Raw genomic sequence first — 20,040 nt, forward strand, 5'->3', positions numbered from 1 at the left:
AGCCAACTGGCCAGGGCCTTTTTAGTTATTATGACTAGATGTTTTGAGTAGCATATACCAAGTAACCAAGCAATCATAGCAACTTGCAGAGTTGGAGGAAGGGAATGTGGAAGGCATTAGGTGTTGGAGACAAAACATTTTTTCACCAAGATCAGTTGAATGTCAGTTGATCAGTATGGGCCTCACTTCTTCATCTCAAATGTGGAAATAATAATACATTTTTAAAATAAGTTGTGAAGGTTAGAAATACAGAGAAATATACTAAGTCCCTAGCATTATGCCTGATGTATACTTAGAACTCAATAAATGGAATTATGATACATTGCTGCTAAGAACCATGTGATTTGAGTGGCTGGTAAGTGAAATAAAACATCATATTGAATGCTTTAGTAGACTTTGGTCATGTAGTTGAACATTTAAGCACTTATTCAACTATAAAACCCTCTGTAGATTCTAGGTGATGCTTCTCACTCCTTCTCACTGGAGTGACCATAGAGTAGATGTTTGATAAATGGTTGGGGTTATTCTCATAGAAATACACACAAAAAAAGGAAATACAGCCTGACCAGACCATGGTGCAGTGGATAGAGCATTGGACTGGGATGCAGAGTACCCAGGTTCAAAATCCTTACATCGCCAGCTTGAGTGTGGGCTCATCTGGCTTGAGTATAGGGTTGCTGGCTTGAGTGTGGGATCATAGACTTGCCCTCTTGGTTGCTGGCTTGAGCCCAAAGACCTCTGGCTCGAAGCCCAAGGTCACTGGCTTGAGCAAGGGGTCACTCACTATGCTGGAGCCACCCCTGCCTGGTCAAGACACATAAGAGAAAGCAGTCAATGAACAACTAAGGAACTACAATGAAGAATTGATGTTTCTCTTCTCTCTCCCTTCATGCCTTTCCGTCCCCATCTGTTCCTCTCTCTGTCTCTTTCTCTCTCTCACTCACTAAAAAAAAAAAAAAGAACTACATTAGTAAATAAAATAACACACAATAAACTTCTATGTGTGACTGAATCTTGAAGCCATTCTTCAAATATTGAGTGTTTACATAATTTCACAAAGATTGAGATATATTATGTATAGAGAAAAAAATATACAAGTGGATTGGCTAGTGTATTTTCTGTAATCAAAACAAAATGTCTGTCTTATTTTAGCAAAAAAGGGGATTTTTGAAAATATCTTGGCTATCCTTTAAAAGTCCTGATAGATCAGGAGAACTCAGATCAGAATGTGAACAGTTAGAAGGTAGCTGAGGCAGCTACAACCCAGGCCACATTGTGTCCTTAAGGATAGTACTGCCACTTCAGTCAAACACTGAAGACATTTGGCTTCTCAGACCATTGCCCCAGACTTTTCACAGTGTATGCTGCAAGCACTACCCGTAGAAATTGGACTTTGTTGCTACTGAGGGCACCACTTTTATTTTCTCTGCTTTGTTGTATTACTAGGGTTGGTGTAAAAGCCCTGAGTAGGACTATTGGGTCAGGCAGAAATCATGTTCTGAAGGTTTACCTGCAATAGGGATAATAAAGTGACCATTGGCCTTTTTACCCTCTGTCTGTGGTGGTGGGATCCGCTTCCCTCCAAGTTTCTGGTGGTGGGAATTCTATTCACGTGGAAAATACGTTCAGATGTTAGAATGCAAAAATAAGACAAACATTAACTACACTTCCCTTGATGGTCCAACATTAGCATATATCTTTTGTTTCTGCCAAAATCAATGCTAATATTTCTCATACCTCTGAAAACATACTGGTCTTCTTCTAAAGGAGGAATCCACATTCTCCTTAGTTACTGCATCCTCTTTCAAGTCAGGATCTCTGGCAGATGTCTGCTTTTTCTAGTTCTTCTGTTGTCTCATATCAATATTGTACAACTTATATCTTAAACTGTAAAAGTAACTATTATTACCTTGTGTAAGTTGGTGGGGTAAAGAGAGAGGGGAAAAGGATGTTAGTTATAGACACAATCTCTAATATTTACATGACACCACAAGAAAGGAAGTAAGGGTCGTGAGACTGGAGATGGTATTCATAACTTTTTTTTCTACCATGTTTTCATCTTCCCTTTTTGCCTTTAATTAGTACTTCATCTGCTAAGGATTCTGAAATGGGTGGGGTGGCCCAAATGTTTATTCTGGATGAATCTGAGCTCTTAGTAGTGTTCTCTATATAGTCTTGCTGATGTTTGTCATTAATTTTGATTACATAATACATAAATGGGCGCTTCTCCTATGTGCCCTGGCTGGGAATCGAACCCAGGTCCCCCGCACGCCAGGCCGACGTTCTACCACTGAGCCAACCGGCCAGGGCCCATAATAAAAATTCTTAAGTGTTCTTCATGGAGGTCCATTTTAAAAGGCCGAGTTGTCAAATAGTTCAGAAGGTCAAATTCCTCCTCTTTGAAAGCTAGACAGAAGGACTGTTAAGTGCAAGGTTGCCCAACCAATACTGTTTGTACAGAGTGACCCTTTCCTTTGATTTATTATTCTGCTCCCCTGTGGGTGTAGAGATTGTGGTTTATCTGTCGGTGCCTGTGGCAGGTTTTAGAGTCTTTGGAACACTATGTCTCAAAGTTACTTTCAGCCCAGGATTGTTTGGTAGTTGGTAACCTAGAAACCTAATTGCAACAACAAGCCATCGAAACGTTATTCTTCTGAGTGCTCATAATGAAAGTAATACCAGGAGGGACCAGCCAGGACTTGGCTAGCTAGCCCTTGCAAACAAAATTGGCTTCTAGTTTATGGTTATTGCTAATTGGAGTACAGTAATTCTGAAGCATGTTTAGTGGAACTTTTAAAAAAATAATTGAACTGAAGAAGATTTTAGTAGGAACTAACACTGGATGAAGCGTCATTCTTTTTCATTTAAAGCTTTAAGTAGCTGTTCTTTTTCGTTTGTTTGTTTTTGTTTTTGCCGATATCTAAGAAAGTGTAAGACACTGGCTTTCTTAAATAAATACAGGGCTCCTCTGGTTACAATAGACTTGACATACAATGTTTCAAGTTTACGATGCTCACTCCCATAAAAACTTAAAAATATTGAGATTGTGAGTGTTTCAGTTTACACCATTAGCATCGTATTTACGGTCTACGTGGTTAGTTCCTAGTTTTGTTAGAAGAAGTCATCAACCTTCTAGACTAGCCTGGACCAATTCTTTAAGAAGGTAGAGAGGCCTGCAACAAATTCTGTATCCTCTACATCAGCTGATTCTCAAGATGAAGGAACACAGCATGGAAACTTTAACATAAGCTCCCATTCCCCACAGTATTCATTTGTTTCTTCACTATAAATAAAATGCTGATGGAATAGAAAATAGTTCAAGGAACACTCAGGCTTTCATGTGGGACTGATTTTGTGTCATCTCATGGATCCCCTGAATTTGTATTGAAGGAAATTAAGTCACAGGAGTAAGTTAGGCTTCTTGTAAAACATAGATTAACCATGGAAATAGGTTAATTCCAATTGGAAGAGCTACAGAAGGAAACCCTTTCTAGTTTCTCACTCTGGAACTTTAGATGGTTCATAAGTTTGACCTCAATTGTCTGTCTCCACAGGATTCTGAGTTCTGAGTTACCACCATTCTTTCTTACCTTATCTTTATAATTTTGGGATTATAGGGTAAAGGAGGAGTTGAATTGCAGTGGTATTGTCCCTGGCCAGTTGGCTCAGCCGATAGAGCATTGGCCCAGTGTACATTATGTCCTTGGTTTAATCCTCAGTCAGGACACACATGAGAAGCGACCATCTGCTTCTCTCCCCTCCCTCTCTCCTTTCTCTCTCTTTCCGTACCACAGCCAGTGCAGGGTTTTGAACTGGCAACCTCAGCATTCCAGGTTGACGCTTTATCCACTGCGCCACCACAGGTCAGGCTACCCCTCCTCTCCCTTAAAAAAAATAGAAAAAAATGCAGTGGTATTTTTTTAAAAAACTAATCCTTTAATAAACCCAAGTCAATAAAAAATTTAATTGAACTTCTTTTTCTTCTTAATGTGATATTTTATGCTCAGAAAAACAAATAATCAAACTTAATAAAGGCTTCCCAAGAACTCTATCTTGTGTGCAAAGGGAGTGAGAGTAAAAATTATTTAATTGTGTTATTATTTTGTATGTGTCTCCCTGCTCACTATACATTTATATATGTGCCGAGTAACAAAGCTTATTTAACCCGAATGATCTTTCCAAACCTTCATTTATATGTTTCCATTAGTAGGGCATAACTGTCTGGTTTTATTTGAATGCTTCGGTGTAGCATTTTTTCATTGAGGGATGGCATGGCACAGTGAGAAGAACATGGATTTTGGAACCAGATAAGCCTGAGTTTTAATCCTGATTTTGGGACCTAAAGCACAGTTTTCTCATTGGAAACTAGAAAAACATCATATTTGTCGTGGTATTGTAGTTATCAAGAAGTACTAAGTGAATTTCTGTCATGTGTCAGATAATGTGAACTGGGTGATTGGGGTGAAAAATGAGAAGTGTGTGGCTCCTGCTTTCCAGAGATCAGCTGGTTGTCTGGCTGGAATGAGAGATGTGCCCACAAACAGCACTAGTATAATGTGAACATGTGTCAGAGTCCTTAAGCTCAGTGTGGAGGAGCCTACCAGGAGGGATGCAGTTAATATCGCATGCCAAGGAGACCAGAGAAAGGATTTTTCAGACAGGAGCTGGGTCTTGGAAAACCAGTAGTTCAATAAATTCACTGAGGATGAGCTGAGAAGACCACAAGCAAGGACACAGAAGTGTAAAATTTTATAGGTGTCCCAACTAGTTTGGGCCTCAGACTTCTGGGGTATGATAGACCGTGGGCTGCAGATGTGACAGAAATGCACTTTGGCTTGAACAAGTGCCCAGAGCAGTGATTCTCCACTATTCCCCCTAAACCCACAGATGTCCACATAAGTGGGGACCCCAGATGCATGATAAGCATTACATGCATAGTCAGCTGTCCAAAGCACAGCTAGTTCAAATATTCCTTTTAGCATATGTTATAGGAATCTAAACTTCATTACCTGGCGATCTAATAACCCATAAAGGTAAATCTACACAGCGGAATGTACTTTATTTATTTATTTATTTATTTATTTTAGTATTTATGTCATTTTATGTATTATAACATCTTTTGTGTACAGAAGTAAAGGTATATATAATTTATTTAAATATACAAATATTGTGGGTGCTATACCTACATTTTTCTTTTCTTTTTTTTTTTTAATAAATTTTTATTAATGGTAATGGGATGACATTAATAAATCAGGGTACATATATATAGGTTATTTTGTCATTAAATTATGTTGCATACCCCTCGCCCAAAGTCAGATTGTCCTCCGCCACCCTCTATCTAGTTCTCTGTGCCCCTCCCCCTCCCCCTAACTCTCTCCCTCCCTCCCTCCCATGTCCTCCCTCCCCCCACCCCTGGTAACCACCACACTCTTGTCCATGTCTCTTAGTCTCGTTTTTATGTTCCACCAATGTATGGAATCATGTAGTTCTTGTTTTTTTCTGATTTACTTATTTCACTCTATATAATGTTATCAAGATCCCACCATTTTGCTGTAAATGATCTGATGTCATCATTTCTTATGGTTGAGTAATATTCCATAGTGTATATGTGCCACTTCTTCTTTATCCAGTCTTCTATTGAAGGGCTTTTTGGTTGTTTCCATGTCTTGGCCACTGTGAACAGTGCTGCAATGAACATGGGGCTACATGTGTCTTTACGTATCAATGTTTCTGAGGTTTTGGGGTATATACCCAGTAGAGGGATTGCTGGGTCATAAGGTAGTTCTATTTTCAGTTTTTTGAGGAACCACCATACTTTCCTCCATAATGGTTGTACTACTTTACAGTCCCACCAACAGTGGATGAGAGTTCCCTTTTCTCTGCAGCCTCTCCAACATTTGCTATTACCCGTCTTGTTGATAATAGCTAATCTAACAGGGGTGAGGTGGTATCTCATTGTAGTTTTGATTTGCATTTCTCTAATAACTAATGAAGCTGAGCATCTTTTCATATATCTGTTGGCCATTTGTATCTCTTCCTGGGAGAAGTGTCTGTTCATGTCCTCTTCCCATTTTTTTATTGGATTGTTTGTTTGTTTGTTTGTTGTTGAGTTTTTTGAGTTCTTTGTAAATTTTGGATATTAGGCCCTTATCTAAGCTGTTGTTTGAAAATATCATTTCCCATTTAGTTGGCTGTCTGTTTGTTTTGATATCAGTTTCTCTTGCTGAGCAAAAACTTTTTATTCTGATGTAGTCCCATTCATTTATCTTTGCCTTCACTTCTCTTGCCATTGGAGTCAAGTTCATAAAATGTTCTTTAAAACCCAGGTCCATGAGTTTAGTACCTATGTCTTCTTCTATGCACTTTATTGTTTCAGGTCTTATATTTAGGTCTTTGATTGATTTTGAATGAATTTTAGTACACGGGGACAGGCTGTAGTCGAGTTTCATTCTTTTGCATGTGGCTTTCCAGTTTTCCCAACACCATTTGTTGAAGAGGCTTTCTTTTCTCCATTGTGTGTTGTTGGCCCCTTTATCAAAGATTATTTGACCATATATATGTGGTTTTATTTCTGGGCTTTCTATTCTGTTCCATTGGTCTGAGTGTCTATTTTTCTGCCAATACCATGCTGTTTAGATTATCGTGGCCCTATAATATAGTATAAAGTCAGGTATTGTAATGCCCCCAGCTTCATTCTTTTTCCTTAGGATTGTATTGGCTATTCGGGGTTTTTTATAGTTCCATATAAATCTTATGATTTTTTGTTCCATTTCTTTAAAAAATCTCATAGGAATTTTGATGGGAATTGCATTAAATTTATATATTGCTTTGGGTAATATGGCCATTTTAATTATATTTATTCTTCCTATCCAAGAACAAGGAATATTTTTCCATCTCATTGTGTCTTTTTCTATTTCTCTTAAGAATGCCTTGTAGTTTTCATTATATAGGTCCTTTACATTCTTTGTTATGTTTATTCCTAGGTATTTTATTTTTTTGGTTGCAATCGTGAAGGGGATTATTTTTTTGAGTTCGTTTTCTAATATTTCATTGTTGGCATATAGAAAGGCTATGGACTTTTGTATGTTAATTTTGTATCCTGCGACTTTACTGTATTGGTTTATTGTTTCTAATAATCTTTTTGTGGAGTCCTTCGGGTTTTCAATGTATAGGATCATATCATCAACAAAAAGTGATACCTTTACTTCTTCTTTTCCGATATGGATGCCTTTTATTTCTTTGTCTTGTCTGATTGCTCTGGCCAGAACTTCTAGCACCACATTAAATAAGAGTGGAGAGAGTGGACAACCCTGTCTTGTTCCTGATTTAAGGTAGAAAGTCCTCAGTTTTATGCCGTTTAATATGATGTTGGCTGATGGTTTATCATATATGGCCTTTATAATGTTGAGTTTTTTCCTTCTAAACCCATTTTGTTGAGAGTCTAAAACATAAAATTGTGTTGTATTTTATCAAAAGTCTTTTCTGCATCTATTGATAAGATCATGTAGTTTTTGTTCTTTGTTTTGTTGATATGGTGTATTACGTTAATCGTTTTACGTATGTTTAACCATCCTTGAGATTCTGGGATGAATCCCACTTGATCATGATGTATTATTTTTTTAATATGTTGTTGTATTCGGTTTGCCAGTATTTTGTTTAGTATTTTAGCCTCTGTATTCATTAGAGATATTGGTCTGTAGTTTTCTTTCTTTGTGCCACCCTTGCCAGGTTTTGGTATGAGGGTTATGTTGGCCTCATAAAATGTGTTTGGAAGTACTGCTTCTTCTTCAATTTTATGGAAGACTTTGAGTAGAATAGGAACCAAGTCTTCTTTGAATGTTTGATAGAATTCACTAGTATAACCGTCTGGGCCTGGACTTTTATTTTTGGGGAGGTTTTAATAGTTTTTTCTATTTCCTCCCTGCTGATTGGTCTGTTTAGGCTTTCTGCTTCTTCATGACTCAGTCTAGGAAGGTTGTATTTTTCTAGGAATTTATCCATTTCTTCTAGATTGTTGTATTTCGTGGCATATAATTTTTCATAGTATTCTACAATAATTCTTTGTATATCTATGATGTCTGTGGTAATCTCTCCTCTTTCATTTTGGATTTTATTTATTTGAGTCCTGTGCCTTTTTTCCTTGGTGAGTCTTGCCAAGGGTTTGTCAATTTTGTTGATCTTTTCAAAGAACCAGCTCCTTGTTTTATTGATTTTTTCTATAGTTTTTCTGTTCTCTATTTCATTTATTTCTGCTCTGATTTTTATTATCTCCTTTCTTCGGCTGGTTTTGGGTTGTCTTTGTTCTTCTTTTTCTAGTTCCTTAAGGTGTGAAGTTAAGTGGTTTACTTCGGCTCTCTCTTGTTTGTTCATATAGGCCTGAAGTGATATGAACTTTCCTCTTATTACTGCTTTTCCTGCATCCCAGAGATTCTGATATGTCGTATTTTCATTTTCATTTGTCTGTATATATCTTTTGATCTCTGCACTTATTTCTTCTTTGACCTATTCATTTTTTAGAAGTATGTCGTTTAGTTTCCACATTTTTGTGGGTTTTTCCCCCTCTTTTTTGCAGTTGAATTCTAGTTTCAAGGCTTTATGATCAGAAAATATGCTTGGTACAATTTCAATTTTTCTAAATTTGCTGATATTGTCTTTGTGGCCCAACATATGGTCAATTCTTGAGAATGTTCCATGTACACTAGAGAAAAATGTATACTCTGTCGCTTTGGGATGAAGTGTCCTGTAGATGTCTATCATATCCAGGTGTTCTAGTATTTCGTTTAAGGCCACTATATCTTTATTGATTCTTTGTTTGGATGACTGATCTAGAGCCGTCAGCAGTGTATTGAGGTCTCCAAGTATGATTGTATTTTTGTTAGTTTTTGTTTTAAGGTCAATAAGTAGCTTTCTTATATATTTTGGTGCTTCTTGGTTTTGTGCATATATATTAAGGATTGTTATGTCTTCTTGATTCAACTTCCCCTTAATCATTATGAAATGACCATTTTTGTCTCTGAGTACTTTTTCTGTCTTGTAGTCAGCATTATTAGATATGAGTATTGCTAAACCTGCTTTTTTTTGGGTGTTGTTTGCTTGGAGTATTGTTTTCCAGCCTTTCACTTTGAATTTGTTTTTATCCTTGTTGCTTAGATGTGTTTCTTGTAGGCAGCATATAGTTGGATTTTCTTTTTTAATCCATTCTGCTACTCTGTGTCTTTTTATTGGTAAGTTTAATCCATTTACATTTAGTGTAATTATTAACACTTGTGGGTTCCCTACTGCCATTTTATAAATTGCTTTCTGTTAGTTTTGTATCTTGTTTGATTCTTCTCTTTTGTTTTTCTATCATTTGTTTTTGTTTGTTTGTGTTCCATACTTCTTTCCTCTGTTGCTACCTTTTTTAAGGCAAGTGTTTTTGTGGTGGTTTTTTCAAGGGTAGTTACCATTAAGTAATGAAAAGGGTACCTACCATATTCATTGTAGTACCCTATCTTATGAGTATTTCTGCACTTCATCATCCTTTGCTCCTGTTAATCTCCATTCTCTCCCCCCTTTTTTTCCTTTGTTGTCACAGTTTAAGTTTGGTTTTATTGTGTTCTTGGTGGAGCTGTTTCTTGTGGTGTTGTTTTCTTTTGTTCTTTGAATCTGGTTGGAAAACCCCCTTTAGTATTTCCTGGAATGGGGGCTTTCTGCTGATAAATTCTCTCATCTTTTCTGTATTTGTGAATGTTTTTATATCTCCTTTGTACTTGAAGGATAGCTTTGATGGGTATAGTATTCTTGGCTGAAAGTTCCTCTCTTTCAGGGCTTTAAATATTGGGGTCCACTCTCTTCTAGCTTTTTGAGTTTCTGTTGAGAAATCTGATGATAATCTAATAGGCCTTCCTTTATATGTTGTACTTTTCTTTTCCCTGGCTGCCTTGAGAATTTTTTCTTTGTCATTGGTTTGTGTCATCTTTATTATGATGTGCCTTGGAGTGGATTTGTTGAGGTTAAGAAAACTCGGTGTTCTGTTTGCTTCTTGAATTTGAGGCTTTAGTTCTTTCCACAGGCTTGGGAAGTTCTCGTCTATTATTTGTTTGAGTATATTCTCCATTCTATTTTCTTTCTCTTCTCCCTCTGATATACCTATTATTCTTATATTATTCTTTCTGATGGAGTCAGACAATTCCTGTAGGGCTTTCTCATTTTTTATTATTTTTGAGTCTCTTTCTTCTTCTCTCTGTTGTGCCTCAAGTTGTTTGTCTTCTATTTCACTAATCCTATCTTCAATCTGGGCTGTTCTGTTAGCTAAGCTTGTTACCTCGTTTTTCAGCTCGTGAATTGAGTTTTTCATTTCTGTTTAATTTGTTTTTATAGTTTCAATTTCCTTGGTAATATATTCTTTGTGTTCATTGAGTTGTTTTCTGATCTTCCTAAATTGCCTTTCTCTGTTTTCTTCTATATCTCTGAGTATTTTTAAGATTTCTATTTTAAATTCTCTGTCATTTAGCTCCAAGGCTTCCAATATGTTGTCTTTTCTCCATAGATTTTTCCACATCTCTTTGTGTTACCTCTCTTTCTTTTGTATCCATAATATTCTATTTCCTCTTTCTTATTGGCATCTGAGGGTGGTTTTGTTGATAGCACTAATTAGAATTAATAAAGAGTAAAAAGTAAAAAAAAAAAAAAGTTAAAACACCCCACAAAAAAAACCAGTAATAATTTATTATTTTCCCCTTTTTTCTTTCTTCTCTTTCCCTCCTCTCCCCTCCTCAGGGAAATATCGTGATGACCTGTGAATTATATTATGCTAAATGGAACAAAAACTGCCTATAATGGAGGGCCTGATTTGGGGTGAAGAGTTCAAGGGGCAAAAAAAGGGAGTAGGGACCTACTAAATGCAAAAAAAAAAAAAAAAAAGGAAGAAAATCTTAGACAAGCATAAGATAATTTGCTTGTAAGTGATGGTTGACTAAGAGATATAATGAGAGGGATAAGAGGGAACCACAAAAAAGGAGAAAAAAAAGAATAATAAAGAAGAAAAAAATAAAAATAATAAGTAAAAATCTGTTTTATTAAGTAGAGCGAAGACTAAATACAATGGAGACCTTGGGTTGGGAGGAATGCTAGTGAGTTAAAAAGCAACGTAAAAAGTACCCAAAATGCCACAAAATAAACAAACAAACAAAAAAAACAAAAACAAAAGCGACAAAGAAAAATAAAACCAAAAAAAAACCTCGAGTCCCAAATTAACTAATTTGTTCATAATTGAGGATTACATGGGAGGAAATGTAAAACGAGAAAAGAAAAAACGAATAGAAAGGAAGAAATAAGAAAAAGAGAAAAACGAAGGAAGAAAAAAAAGGAAGAGAAAAAAACAAAATAAAGCAAAGCCAAAAAAAAAACAAAAGAGGAGAGAATGAGAGTTAAGTGTTTTGGAGTATAACCTTAAAGGAGGGTGAGGATGAAGAAAAGAAATAAAATGTAACACTCATGGGTAGTGTAGTTCAAGAAAAGGGAAGCATAAGATGGGCAGAGAATAGAAAGACCGAGGTGGAGGAAATAGACATAATAATAATAAAGGCAATAAGATAGAAGAAACAAACAACAACAACAAAAAATTAGTGGAACAAGTTGTAAAGTCTGTGGATTTTTCTTGATTTTGAGAGGTTAACTTCTTCCTTTTTCTTTTCTCTCCCTCTTCCTGGTCGGTGACTCTGTACCCCAGGCTCTGCCCCTGTGTCACACTTAGGTAGGGATTTGCAGTTGATGGGATTCTATGGCAATGTCATATAATTGGCTTTAGTCTTGCTGGTAGTCAAGGCTTGTTGGCGTTTGCAGGGTCCAATGATGAGAGAGTTTGCTTTCCTGGAGTCTCTCTCCTAGTCCCCTCTGCCTGAATTAGCAGCCTGGTGATCCAGCTATAAGGCTGCTACTGCTTCTGCCTGGGGAGTAAGAGGCTCAAAGACTTAGGAAATCCCCACTCTATCCCCACTCAGCGCAAGGCTTTGGGAAAGGCTCTGGCAGTCAGAGCCTCCAGTGTAATCAGGTGGGGGTGGGAGTCAATTGTTGTCAAGGTGACTGTTCAGCGCCTAGCATTCAGTTGGACCACTCAAGCCAGGCTTTCCACACTTTGTAGCCTGTATTGGCTGGGAAGAAGAGGCACTAGTCTCTGCTTGCGACTAGTGTAGTATAGATCTTATTATCTGCCAAGTCCCTCTTGTTAGCGTTTATCCCTGAATATGGAGGCTCTATCAATCAGAAGTTGCCTCCGCCCCTTTAGCGAGAGGCACTAAAAAATATCACGCCTCTTGTCTTGGATCGCTGAACTGAGAGAGATCTTATCAATTAGAGCCCCGTGGGTGCGCAGATTTCATGGGTTAAGCTAATTTCAGTGATTGGGTCCGCAGCTGTGCTCCTGAAGGTATTTCAGGCTGCCTGCGTGCCCCTCCCCCAACGCTTGATTGTTAGCTTGAATGGCTGGGTGAGGTGCCCCGCCCAGGGAGAGAATCTCCCAAGTAGGGAAGACCGCCCTGGCGCCTCTCCTGCTCGTCCCGCCGCTGGTGGCTGGGGCGCACCAGGCGCAGGATAATGGGGCACCATGGGTGTGTGGGCCAGTAGGGCGCTCTGGGTGCATGGGATGCCCAGGGCACGCGCGCGAATGGGGTGCTCCGGGCACCGATGGCTGGGGACTCTCACTCGCACTGTGCGGGCCGCTGGGAACGTTAGCGGTGCTCACTCTGCAACTGGACCGGGCGCGCGCCGGTGGTGCTCGCTGCTCCTGAGTGTGGGCCGACTCACCACAGGCGCACTCCCTCCGCGGCTTGAATGAATGTCCCAGCGGTAGTTAGCTTCCTCCACACCCTTGTCTCTCAGATTCAAGTGATAACAGTCCTTTCGTTTTCAGTTTGTGTGGAACTCCGGAATGCTCCAAGGATAAATTTTTCTGTTTCTAGTTGATAAATTTGTTGTGATTTTGGGGAGATCTGTCGGACGCGCTGCTCACAGCGCCATTTCCATGACGTCCCTCCCGGAATGTACTTTAAAATCTTCAGTTGTTGACAACTCATCACTGGTAAGTGGGAGATTTAGCATTACCTTGTGACCCAAACAGAAAAGCTTATCAAGTGTCTGAATATATGGAGGAGGTGTGTACACTTTTGGAGAAAATATCAGTATTTTTTTTTTTTTTTTTTGGTGATAGAGACAGAGAGAGAGACAGATTGAAACAGACAGACAGGAAGGGAGAAAGATGAGAAGCATCAATTCTTTGTTGTTGCACCTTAGTTGTTCATTGATTGCTCTCTCATATGTGTCTTGACCAGCTGGCTGCAGCAGACCCATTGCTCAGGGCAGTGACCTTGGGCTCAAGACAGCAACCTTTGGGCTTAAGCCAGCAACCATGCATGGTCAGGTGAGAAAGTATTACTATTTGGTTCACAGCTTTGACACACAAATTCTTTGACACACAAATTCTTCTTGTTCATTGTGAGGGAATGTGTACTCCACTCCAAAAGTAGTGTATGCTATCTTCCTCGAAAATGGAAGAATATTAATCTAGGTCTCATTTCCTTGTGCTTGTCACTTCAGCCGTCTATCGGGAAGTAACAAATGTGGGGCATTAAAGTATAATATAAATGAAACTATATATATATATATATATGTATATATATAAATTTTATTTTTTTAATGGGGTGACATCAATAAATCAGGATACAAATATTCAAAGAAAACATGTCCAGGTTATCTTGTCGTTCAATTATGTTGCATACCCATCACACAAATTCAGATTGTACTCTGTCACCTTCTATCTAGTGTTCGTTGTGCCCCTCCCCCTCCCCTTTCCCTCTCCCTCTCTCCCCTCCCCCCCATAACCACCACACTCTTATCAATGTCTCTTAGTCTCACTTTTATGTCCCACCTATGTATGGAATAATGCAGTTCTGGTTTTTTCTGATTTACGTATTTCACTTCGCATAATGTTATCAAGATCCCACCATTTTGCTGTAAATGATCCGATGTCATCATTTCTTATGGCTGAGTAGTATTCCATAGTGTATATGTGCCACATCTTCTTTATCCAGTCATCTACTGTCGGGCTTTTTGGTTGTTTCCATGTCCTGGCCACTGTGAACAATGCTGCAATGAACATGGGGCTGCATGTGTCTTTACGTATCAATGTTTCTGAGTTTTGGAGGTATATACCCAGTAGAGGGATTGCTGGGTCATAAGGTAGTTCTATTTTCAGTTTTTTGAGGAACCACCATACTTTCTTCCATAATGGTTGTACTACTTTACATTCCCACCAACAGTGAATGAGGGTTCCTTTTTCTTCACAGCCTCTCCAACATTTGCTATTACCTGTCTTGTTAATAATAGCTAATCTAACAGGTGTGAGGTGGTATCTCATTGCAGTTTTGATTTGCATTTCTCTAATAACTAAAGAAGATGAGCATCTTTTTATATATCTGTTGGCCATTTGTATTTTATCTTGGGAGAAGTGTCTGTTCATGTCCTCTTCAAATTTTTTTTATTAAATTGTTTGTTTGTTTGTTGTTGAGTTTTATGAGTTCTTTGTATATATTGGATATTAGGCCCTTATCTGAGCTGTTGTTTGAAAATATTATTTCCCATTTAGTTGGCTGTCTGTTTATTTTGTTATCATTTTCTCTTGCTGAGCAAAAACTTCTTAGTCTGATGTAGTCCCATTCATTAATTTTTGCCTTCACTTCTCTTGCCTTTGGAGTCAAATTCATAAAATGCTCTTTAAAACCCAGGTCCATGAGTTTAGTACCTATGTCTTCTTCTATGTACTTTATTGTTTCAGGTCTTAGTGTTTAGATCTTTGATTCATTTTGAGTTAATTTTAGTACAGGGGGACAAACTGTAGTCCAGTTTATTCTTTTGCATATGGCTTCCCAGTTTTCCCAGCACCATTTTGTTGAAGAGGCTTTCTTTTCTCCATTGTATGTTGTTATCCCCTTTATCAAAAATTATTTGACTATATATATGTGGTTTTATTTCTGGGTTTTCTATTCTGTTCCATTGGTCTGAGTGTCTATTTTTCTGCCAATACCATGCTGTTTTGATTATCGTGGCCCTTTAATACAGGGCCACGACAATCAAATATAAGTCAGGTATTATAATGCCCCCAGCTTCATTCTTTTTCTTTAGGATTGCTTTGGCTATTCGGGGTTTTTTATTGTTCCATATAAATCTGATGATTTTTTGCTCCATTTCTTCAAAAAATGTCATTGGAATTTTGATGGGAATTGCATTAAATTTGTATATTGCTTTGGGTAATATGGCCATCTTGATTATATTTATTCTTCCTAACCAAGAACAAGGAATATTCTTCCATCTCATTATATCTTTTTCGATTTCCCTTAACAATGGTTTATAGTTTTCATTAAATAAGTCCTTTACATACTTTGTTATGTTTATTCCTAGGTATTTTTTTTTGTTGTTGCAATCGTGAAGGGGATTATTCTTTTGAGTTCATTCTCAAATGTTTCATTGTTGGCATATAGAAAGGCTATGGATTTCTGTATGTTAATTTTGTATCCTGCAACCTTACTGTATTGGCTTTCTGTTTCTAGTAGTTTTTTTGTGGATTGTTTGGGATTTTCGATGTATAGGATCATATCATCTGCAAAAAGTGATACCTTTACGTCTTCTTTTCCGATATGGATGCCTTTTATTTCTTTGTCTTGTCTGATTGCTGTGGCTAGAACCTCTAGTACCACGTTAAATAAGAGTGGAGAGATTGGACAACACCGTCTTGTTCCTGATTGAAGGGGGAAAGCCTTCAGTTTTGTGCCATTTAATATGTTAGCTGATGGTTTATCATATATGGCCTTTATCATGTTGAGATATTTTCCTTCTATACCAATTTTGTTGAGAGTCTTAAACATAAAATTGTGTTGTGTTTTATCGAAAGCCTTTTCTGCGTCTATTGATAAGATCATGTGGTTTTTGTTCTTTGTTTTGTTGATATGGTGTATTACATTAACCGTTTTACGTATGTTGAACCATCCTTGAGATTCTGGGATAAATCCCACTTGATCATGATGTATTATTTTTTTAATATGTTGTTGTATTCGATTTGCTAGTATTTTGTTTAGTATTTTAGCCTCTGTATTCATTAGAGATATTGGTCTGTAGTTTTCTTTTTTTGTGCCATCCTTGCCTGGTTTTGGTATGAGGGTTATGTTGGTCTCATAAAATGTGTTTGGAAGTATTGCTTCTTCTTCAATTTTTTGGAAAGGTTTCAGTAGAATAGGAACCAAGCCTTCTTTGAATGTTTGATAAAATTCACTGGTATAGCCGTCTGGGCCTGGATTTTTATTTTTGGGGAGGTTTTTAATGATTTTTTCTATTTCTTCTCTACTAATAGGTCTGTTTAGGCTTTCTGATGCTTCTTGACTCAGTCTAGGAAGGCTGTATTGTTCTAGGAATTTATCCATTTCTTTTAGGCTGTTGAATTTAGTGGCATAAATTTTTTCATATAATTCTACAATAATTCTTTGTATATCTACGGTGTCTGTGGTGATTTCTCCTCTTTCATTTTGGATTTTGTTTATGTGAATTCTTTCTCTTTTTCCCTTGGTAAGTCTTGCCAAGGGTTTGTCAATTTTGTTGATCTTTTCAAAGAACCAGCTCCTTGTTCCATTAATTTTTTCTGTAGTTTTTCTGTTCTCTATTTCATTTATTTCTGCTCTGATTTTTATTATCTCCTTTCTTTGTTTTGGCTGGTTTCGGGTTGTCTTTGTTCTTCTTTTTCTAGTTCCTTAAGGTGGGAAGTTAAGTGGATCACTTGGTCTCTCTCGTGTTTGATCATATAGGTCTGAAGTGATATGAACTTTCCTCTTATCACTGCTTTTGCTGCATCCCATAGATTCTGATATGTTGTATTGTCATTTTCATTTGTCTGTATATATCTTTTGATGTCTGCACTTATTTCTTCTTTGACTCATTCATTTTTGAAATGTATGTTGTTTAGTTTCCACATTTTTGTGGGATTTTTTTCTGCTTTTTTGCAGTTGAATTCTAGTTTCAAGGCTTTATGATCAGAGAATATGCTTGGTACAACTTCGATTTTTCTGAATTTGCTGATGTTGTTTTTGTGGCCCAACATATGGTCAATTCTTGAGAATGATCCATGTACACTGTAGAAAAATGTATACTCAGTCACTTTGGGATGAAATGTCCTGTAAATGTCTATCATATCCAGGTGCTCTAGTGTTTTGTTTAAGGCCACTATATCTTTGTTGATTCTCTGTTTGGATGACCGATCTAGAGCCGTCAGCAGTGTATTGAGGTCTCCAAGTATGATTGCATTTTTGTCAGCTTTTGTTTTAAGGTCAATAAGTAGCTGTCTTTTATATTTTGGTGCTCCTTGTTTTGGTGCATATATATTAAGAATTGTTATATCTTCTTGATTCAGTGTCCCCTTAGCCATTATGAAATGGCCATTTTTGTCTCTGAGTACTTTTGCTGTCTTGTAGTCAGCATTATCAGATATGAGTCTTGCTACACCTGCTACTTTTGGATGTTATTTGCTTGGAGTGTTGTTTTCCAGACTTTCACTTTGAATTTGTTTTTATCCTTGTTGCTTACATGAGTTTCTTGTAGGTAGCGCCTTTTTATTGATGAGTTTAGTCTGTTTACATTTGGTGTAATTTTGACACTTGTGAGTTCCTTATTGCCATTTCATAGATTGCTTTTTGTTAGTTTTGTGTCTCGTTTGATCTTTCTCTTTCATTTTTCTATCTTTTGTTTTTATTTGGTTGTATTCCATACATCTTTCCTCTGTTGCTATCTTTTTTAAATCATGTGCTTCTGTGGTGGTTTTTTCAATGGTGGTTACCATTAAGTAATGAAAAGGGTTCCTAACCTGTTCATTGTTGTGCACTATCTTGTGAGTACTTTTGCACTCCATCGTCCTTTGCTACTGTTAATCTCCATCCTCTCCCCACCCCCCTTTCTTTTTGTTGTTGTCACATTTTAAATTTGGTTTTATTGTGTTCTTCTTGGAGCTTTTACTTGTGGCTTTTTTTTTGTTGTTGTTCTTTGTATCTGATTGGAGAACCCCCTTTAGTAATTCCTGGAGTGGGGGTTTTCTCATGATAAATTCCCTCATCTTTTCTGTATCTGTGAATGTTTTTATTTCTCCTTCATATTTGAAGGATAGCTTTGATGGGTATAGTATTCGTGGCTGAAAGTTCCTCTCTTTCAGGACTTTAAGTATTGGGGTCTACTCTTTTCTAGCTTGTAGAGTTTCTGTTGAGAAATCTGATGATAATCTAATGGGCCTTCCATTATATGTTGTATTCATCTTTTCCCTGGCTGCCTTGAGAATTTTTTCTTTGCCGTTGGTTTGTGCCAATTTCATTATGATGTGCCTTGGAGTAGGTTTGTTGGGGTTAAGTAAATTCGGAGTTTTGTTTGCTTCTTGAATTTGAGGCTTTAGTTCTTTTCACAGGCTTGGGAAGTTCTCATCTCTTATTTGTTTGAGTATGTTCTCCATTCCATTTTCTCTCTCTTCTCTCTCTTCTCCCTCTGATATACCTATTATTCTTTTTTTAAAATTTATTTATTAAATTTAATGCAGTGACATTGATAAATCAGGGTACATATGTTGAGAGAAAACATCTCTAGTTTATTTTGACATTTGATTGTGCTGTATACCCCTCCCCCAAAGTTAATTTGTCTTCTGTCACCTTCTATCTGGTTTTCTTTGTGCCTCTTCCCTCCCCCAACCCCTCTCTCCTTCTTCACCCCATACCCCCACCCCTGTTGCCATCACATTCTTGTTCATGTCTCTGAGTCTCATTTTTATGTCCCTTCTATGTATGGATTCATATAGTTCTTAGTTTTTTTTCTGATTTGCTTATTTCACTCCGTATAATGTTATCAAGGTCCATCCATGTTATTGTAAATGATCCGATGTCATCATTTCTTATGGCTGAGTAGTACTGCATAGTATATATGTACCAAAGCTTTTTAATCCACTCGTCCTCTGATGGACACTTGGGTTGTTTCCAGATCTTCGCTATTGTGAACAATGCTGCCGCAAACATGGGCGTGCATTTCTCCTTTTCTAGCCATTCTATGGTGTCCTTGGGGCATATTCCTAAAAGTGGGATAACTGGGTCAAAAGGCAGTTCGATTTTCAATTTTTTGAGGAATCTCCATACTGTTTTCCACAGTGGCTGCACCAGTCTGCATTCCCACCAGCAGTGCAGGAGGGTTCCCTATTATTCTTATGTTATTCTTTTTGATGGAGTCAGATAATTCCTGTAGGGCTATCTCATTTTTTTTTAATTTTTGAGTCTCTTTCTTCTTCTCTCTGTTTTGCCTCAAGTTGCTTGTCTTCTATTTCACTAATTCTACCTTCTATCTGGCCTGTTCTATTATCTAAGCTTGTTACCTTTTTTTTAGCTTGTGCATTGAGTTTTTCTTCTCTGTTTGATTTGTTTTTATAGTTTCAATTTCCTTGTTAATATATTCTTTCTGTTCATTGAGTTGTTTTCTGAGCTCCCTAAATTGCCTTTCTGTGTTTTCTTGTATATCTCTAAGTATTTTTAGGATTTCTATTTTAAATTCTTTGTCATTTAACTCCAAGGTTTTTAATATATTAAATTTTTTCTCCATAGATTTTTCCTCATGTATCTGTGTTACCTCTCTTTCTTTTGTATCCATGATATTTGATTTTCTCTTCCTTAATGGCATCTGAGGGTGATTTTGTTGATAGTATTAATGTGATTTATTAAAGAATTAAAAGTTAAAAATAAAAATCAAAAATAGAAGCGTTTTTTTAATTAAAATTTAAAAAGAAAAATAAAATAAAATAAAAATAAAAAAGTAAATTATTACCCCCCTACTTTTTTCCTCTCCTCTCCTCTCCCCTCTTTCTTGAGAAAATCTTGTTGTGAACCATGAATTATATTGTACTAAATAGAACAAACAATGCCTGTACTGGAGGGCCTGAATTGGGGAGAAGTAATAAAGGGGCCAAAAAAAAGGGGTATGGACCCACAAAAAGCAAATAAGGAA

The 20,040-nt window shown here is 37.2% G+C and overlaps 1 protein-coding gene across 2 annotated transcripts in view; it reads left to right on the forward strand.

Annotated features, from left to right (window-relative positions):
* Positions 1-20,040, forward strand: part of DCDC2 (doublecortin domain containing 2) — a 250,407-nt gene that overhangs the window by 21,960 nt on the left and 208,407 nt on the right. The gene's annotated exons all lie outside the window — the stretch shown is intronic.

This window comes from Saccopteryx bilineata, chromosome 3, assembly GCF_036850765.1.
Source record: "Saccopteryx bilineata isolate mSacBil1 chromosome 3, mSacBil1_pri_phased_curated, whole genome shotgun sequence".
Taxonomy (NCBI): Eukaryota; Metazoa; Chordata; class Mammalia; order Chiroptera; family Emballonuridae; genus Saccopteryx; species Saccopteryx bilineata.